The sequence below is a fragment of the Mauremys reevesii genome, linkage group 12 (assembly GCF_016161935.1).
Source record: "Mauremys reevesii isolate NIE-2019 linkage group 12, ASM1616193v1, whole genome shotgun sequence".
In the NCBI taxonomy this organism is placed as follows: domain Eukaryota; kingdom Metazoa; phylum Chordata; order Testudines; family Geoemydidae; genus Mauremys; species Mauremys reevesii.
Window position 1 is genome coordinate 44,366,774 of NC_052634.1, and position 6,070 is coordinate 44,372,843.

At 50.5% G+C, this 6,070-nt stretch overlaps 1 non-coding gene across 1 annotated transcript; it reads left to right on the forward strand.

Annotated features, from left to right (window-relative positions):
- The first annotated feature begins 5,590 nt into the window (after positions 1–5,590).
- TRNAV-CAC lies at positions 5,591–5,663 on the forward strand. Its single transcript has one exon. It is a non-coding gene; the product is annotated as a tRNA-Val (tRNA).
- Positions 5,664–6,070: the final 407 nt, after the last annotated feature.

Genomic DNA, 6,070 nt, shown 5'->3' on the forward strand with positions numbered 1-6,070 from the left:
ATTTCAATGGCTCCTACACCGATACCTGCTGCCCCTTCTGGCTGGTTAATTGCACTATTTGGAACCTGCTCCTAAAAGTACATCCTTCCTGGGAGCAAGATTCAGAACTGCCCAAGGAAACCCCATCGGGTTTCAAGTGCAGCCCAGGCAGGGTGGCAAGGGGACAGCCCAGGGGTCTCAGAGCTTCTTCTTCTTCACAGAGAGAAGGTTAAGGGGGGCCACTAGTTATGACTCCTGGGTTTTAGTCCTGGCTATGGGAGGAAAGGGGTGTTTAGTGGATTAGAGTTGGGGGCTTAGGAATCAAAGAGGAAACATCTCCTTTTTCAGCTTCAGTGCACATTGAACAAGAACATGGCTTCTCATCTCTTCGGTTTCAGAGGAGCAGCCGTGTTAGTCTGTATCCTCAAAAAGAACAGGAGTACGTGTGGCACCTTAGAGACTAACACGTTTCTTAGGTTCTGTTGCCATCATGTGGCCATTTCATTTCACTTCTTATTGTTAAAAGGTTTGGGTACTTTGCACAGAAACATCATTTCCTTGGGAGAGATGGAGAAGTGGAAGCTGCATTGATTTAATCCTCTGAAAATTAGATAAGGATTAAAATATTCCCCCAACAGCTCAGTCCCAACCGTCCTCCCTCACTGCTGCCAGTGAAGCTCAGTTCTGTCCCACAGCCGCAAGAACTGCTGGGTGCAAGTCCTGGGCCTGATGTGAAGTAAATGTAGGGGTGACTCTGCCTGCCTAGACTGTTCTGTAGAAAAATTCAGACACAGACCATGTCTGGTGAAGGTGAGACAGATGTGTTGTTTGATTGTTTTTCTCATTTTACATTTACTTGATGGCAAAAATATTTGTACGAGACCATGAAAAAAGGAAGAAACCATGAAAATACCCATGGGAGAAAGGGGGTTTCTGAGGCCAGGGTAGATATGGAGATTTTTAGGAAAGCGGGAGAGGTCAAAGTAGGGCCTTTAGCTGGAGCAAAGGGGGAGGGTTTTTTGTGAAGTTTCATTTTAACCAGCCTCACATCCTGTAGTCCCTGCTTCACCACCCCACCAACATCTGACCTAGCGCCGCCCCACTGGCAAAGCCACCTCTGACTCCTGAGACCGCCCCACTGGACTGGCCCTCCAGATTCCCCAGCACTCCCTCTCCTAGCTGGATCCCCTGGCAGCCAGAGCTCTCCGCAGAACTGCCGTGGTTGCTCCCCTGGGGCTCTGGTCAAGGACGGCTACTGGCTACTCCTGAGAATGCAGCTGAGAAATGACTCAGGGCTTGGCTACACTTACAAATTTGCAGCGCTGCAGCAGGGTGTGAAAACACACCCTCTGCAGCGCTGCAAATTGCGGCGCTACAAAGCGCCAGTGGGGTCAAAGCCCCAGCGCTGGGAGCCGCGCTCCCAGCGCTGTCCGTTATTCCCCACAGGGAGGTGGAGTACGGACAGCGCTGGGAGAGCTTTCTCCCAGCGCTGGCGCTTTGACTACACTTAGCGCTTCAAAGCGCTGCCGCGGCAGCACTGCCGCGGCAGCGCTTTGAAGTGCTAAGTGTAGCCACAGCCTCAGCCTTCTCTAGATTCTCACCTGTGGGCTCTGAGAAGCAGGATGGGGCCTGTATGATAAAGTCCATGTAACATTCCCCTCTCATCCCAGCCCTGGTATGTCACCAGTAGCTGCTGTCCCTGGGTAGCAGCCAAGGATGTTTCCCACCGTTCAGGAGACCCCAGCCTGGGACTAAAGTCAGCTTCAGGCTTCGCCTCTCTCCCTTCTTGGAATCAAGTTCATGTTTTTGCCAAGAGTTAAAGCAGCCCGAATCCCCAGAGTCTGGATCAATGTCACAAGTTCCCAGTGTCTCCATGGAAGAGAATTTGTTAAATCCCAGATGAGTGGAGTTATATCAGTTCTCAGCCTGAGTCCTTTGCTATTAATCCTGAGGATATTGTCCCACCATGGGGCCATTTCCCGCCTCTCTTTCATACAGAAGCACAATTTTCCTTGCAGAGACACAGGAACAGCAAGATGTTTCTCTGTCCCTTGTGCAAAGCAGGGGGCCAAATTCCATGGAAACAATGGACAAGCAGGGGGCTCTGGGCATATCAAGCCCTGGCCGTGAGATGTTCCCTCCCCGCTTTCTTTATGCCCCTGTTGTTATTTCATGGATTGTCTGGGATGGGGGAAAAGCTGAGTTCACTCCAGGTGGAGGGGGAAAGAACCGTGAAAGTCTCAGGATCCAACCCCCGCTACCAGGATCACCGAGGTGCTGGGGATTTGAGTAGGAAAGGGACTGTGTGTATTGTCAAGGTGGGGAATAAATAACAATCTACAAGAGCCACCTCATTAACCACTGACACAGGCTAATCCTACTGCAGATAGAAGGGAAACTGGGAGTGATTCTTTGCTGTTCAGCCATGGAAACAGTGACCCAATTGCACCGCAGTGAATGTGCTGGGGAAAGCTGGACTTCACAGGCAGGTGGAAATAGCAGATCCTAGAAACACCTAGAGCTCCCCACAGCACTTCTGACTCCAGGGTCAGGTGTTGAGCGACTCACAGTGCCCCCCCCCCCGACACATTACCTTCCAGCACGGGTGGCAGCACCCCCCCACCCAATGCTGGGGAGAGGGCTGAGTGTATCTCTGCACCCTGAGTCCAGGGCACCCACTCTCTCTGCCCCACACATCGAATCTGGCCCTGCTGCAAAGTGACCCCTAAGAACCAGCAACCTCCAGGACAGCAGATTTGGCCTCAGAGCAGGGAATGTGTCCCTCATGCTGCTTTTAGGCCACTAGGTGGTAATTTAAAAAAAGGTAATAATTGGAGATATACCAATCTCCTAGAACTGGAAGGGACCTTGAAAGGTCATTGAGTCCAGCCCCCTGCCTTCACTAGCAGGACCAATTTTTGCCCCAGATCCCTAAGTGGCCTCCTCAAGGATTGAACTCACAACCCTGGGTTTAGCAGGCCAGTGCTCAAACCACTGAGCTATCCCTCCCCCCTCAACCTGCTCTGGAAACAGGAAGGTTCTGAGTGTAACCTAGAGCACACATATTACATCTGGGGATGTACCTCAGTGGTAGAGCACATGCTTTGCATATATGAGGTCCTGGGTTCAATCCCCAGCATTTCTAGGTTTTTTTCACCCTGCTGCTTTGCTCATGCCCAGAGGGGATGTGGCCCACCAGTCTCTCTGCAGGAATTTCAATCCTGCTCAATGAGGGGCAAGTGCCAATTGCATGGAAGGTCTGGGGGGGTTTCTGCTCCCAAGTCTCCTCTGTACATTTAAGATTCCCACCTGCTGTGCTGCTTGGGACAAGGGTGTAGATGAGAAGGGAGAATCCTCCAGCACTGGAGGGAAAGGTCCCATCTGCACAGATTTAGAGGCAAAGACTAGGTGATAGCTAGGGGATGTCTCATGACTATCATGTTTGTTCAGTTCAACCCCTTCTATCTGCTTTGGTACAAGGCAGGAATTTTTTGTCTCTCTCCTGAGGAAGAGCCCCAGGTTTAAGATGGATTCCTGTACCAGGTGAGATGGTCACGTCCTGTGAGATCCCCAAGCCTTCATTCTTCCTGGCCTGACTCACAGATGGTGCAGGACAGAGCCAACTACAGTCAATTGTCCTGGTTAATGGGAGCCATCAAGAGTCCAAAACACTATTAATGGCCCACACTTTGCATCATTACAACAGGACCTCAGAGTTATAGTTCATATTTCTAGTTTCAGATCCAAGAATGATCGGTTCATACAAATAGGATGAACACACACCGTAGATAATAAGCTTTGTAATGATACTGTACAAGAGACCTTTGGCATGAAGCATAGTCCAGTCACTTTATATTCACACTCATTAGCATATTTTCATAAAATCCTATGCAGTGCAACGTCACAGCAGGGAAAGGGTTTTACTGCGGCACCTGGGAGCAGTTGAGTTTCATGTTCAGGCTGTGGTATGAGTTCCTCCAGGTTTCTCGTAAGCACACAGGGACCTTCGCGGGTGCTCTCAATACAGGAATGGCCCCGACACGATAAAGCGATGGGGATTGCATTTTCCTTTTTTATTTCTGTATTTCCAATGACATTTCTGTTTGTGATTTTGTTTTGGTTTGTATTACTGTATTTTCTCCTGGATTTGATATTTAATGAAAAAAAGAATACGGCCTCAAGGCACTGGATGGAGAAGCAGGCTGAGGCTAGGACTGCTAAGAGAGTGAGAGTAGCAGGTTTTCTGTCTTGTTTCCTGCCCTCATTTTTCTTGAATAGTTTCTCTTCTGCACGAAATTCGCCTTTTTTGAATGTGAGCCTGGCTAGCTCAGTTGGCAGAGCATCAGACTTTTAATCTGAGGATCCAGGGTTCAAGTCCCTGGTCAGACCAAGAAACACTTTCCCCCTGGGACACCCCTAAAGCATTTTAGAAGGACTCTCCTTGAACTTCATTTTTCCTTTTCAGGACATAGCCTTTCCCAGGAAGGGCCCTTTACTGCCTGGGACTGAAGGTGCTACTGCCTCACCTGTCCACTGGCCTCACAGTCTGGAGGAAGAAAGGCCTCTGGGCCTGCAGCAAAGTGCCGTGCGCTGACTTTTTGAGCAAATGCAGGGCTGGCCGCAGAGGCATGTTCCCACTGAATCCTCCCTGCCAGAAAAAATTGTCCCCACAGACAGGGGCGGCTCCAGGCCCCAGCATGCCAAGCGCGTGCCTGGGACAGCAAGCCGTGGGGGGTGCTTTGCCGGTCGCCACGAGGGTGGCAGGCAGGCTGCCTTTGGCGGCATGCCTGCGAAGGGTCCGCTGGTCCTGCGACTTCGGCGGACCTCCCGCAGGCAAGCCGCCAAAGGCAACCTGCCTGCCGTGCTTGGGGCGGCAAAATGCCTAGAGCTGCCCCTGCCCACAGAGTCCTCCCTGCTGGAAGTCTACAGTAATCAACAGGTGCTCTGCTGGTCCCATGGTGTAAGGGCCAGCACTCAGGACTTTGAATCCTGCAATCTGAGTTGAAGTCTCAGTGGAATCTGAGAACAATTCCTGTGCCACAAACCCTGCGGGGCCTTCCAAGGCTCTGTCTTGCTTTGTCAAAGGCCATGAAAGCCATTACAAAAGGGGCTTTTTTCCTGCTGATAATAGCTCACCTTAACTGATCACTCTCATTATAGTGTGTATGGCAACACCCAATTTTTCATGTTCTCTGTGTGTGTGTGTGTGTGTGTATATATATATATATCTTCCTGCTGTATTTTCCACTGCATGCATCCAATGAAGTTGGTTTTAGCTTAGGAAAGCTTATGCTCAAATAAATTTGTTAGTTTCTAAGGTGCCACAAGTACTCCTTGTTCTTTTTGCAGATAAATTAATGGAGGTTAAGTCCATGAATGGCTATTAGCCAGGATGGGTAAGGAATGGTGTCTCTAGCCTCTGTTTGTCACAGGGTGGAGATGGATGGCAGGAGAGAGATCACTTGCTCATTACCTGTTAGGTTCAGTCCCTCTGGGGCACCTGGCATTGGCCACTGTTGGCAGATAGGATGTGAGGTTGGATGGACCTTTGGTGTGACCTAATATGGCCATTCTTATGGTCTTATGAAGGGAAGGGTAGAGCACTCTGACAGTTTCTGTAGTGTAGTGGTTAGCACGTTTCCCTCACACGCAAAAGGTCCTTGGTTCAAAACCAGGCAGAAGCATCCAGCCTTAACTTTCCCAGCTCCTAGTGGCCTCTTCCTGCTGTTGTAGGAGCAGCAGTGATTTCTATGCTCAGAAGGTCTGTTATACTTCCCCCGCTCCCACTTTTGTCTCCTCTCCCTCTCTGAATGCCTGTGAAGTGGCTTTCCCCCTCCCGCTCCCCCCTGGAATGCTCGTGGGATGAATGGGCTGGTTGAAGAGCAGAAGAGCTCCCAGGTAGACAAGGTGTCTGGGACACTAATTAGGCAGCAATCACACACCCAGAGCATGGACACTGCCCAAGGTGGAGTGTGACCAACCAGATGCAGCCAAGTCATCTCTAGTCGCAGGCCATGAGGTGCAGGCCCTAAAAAGGGGAAGGGGCCCTGTGCTCAGGAGAGCACTCACAAGCTTGTACCTCCAGTGAATG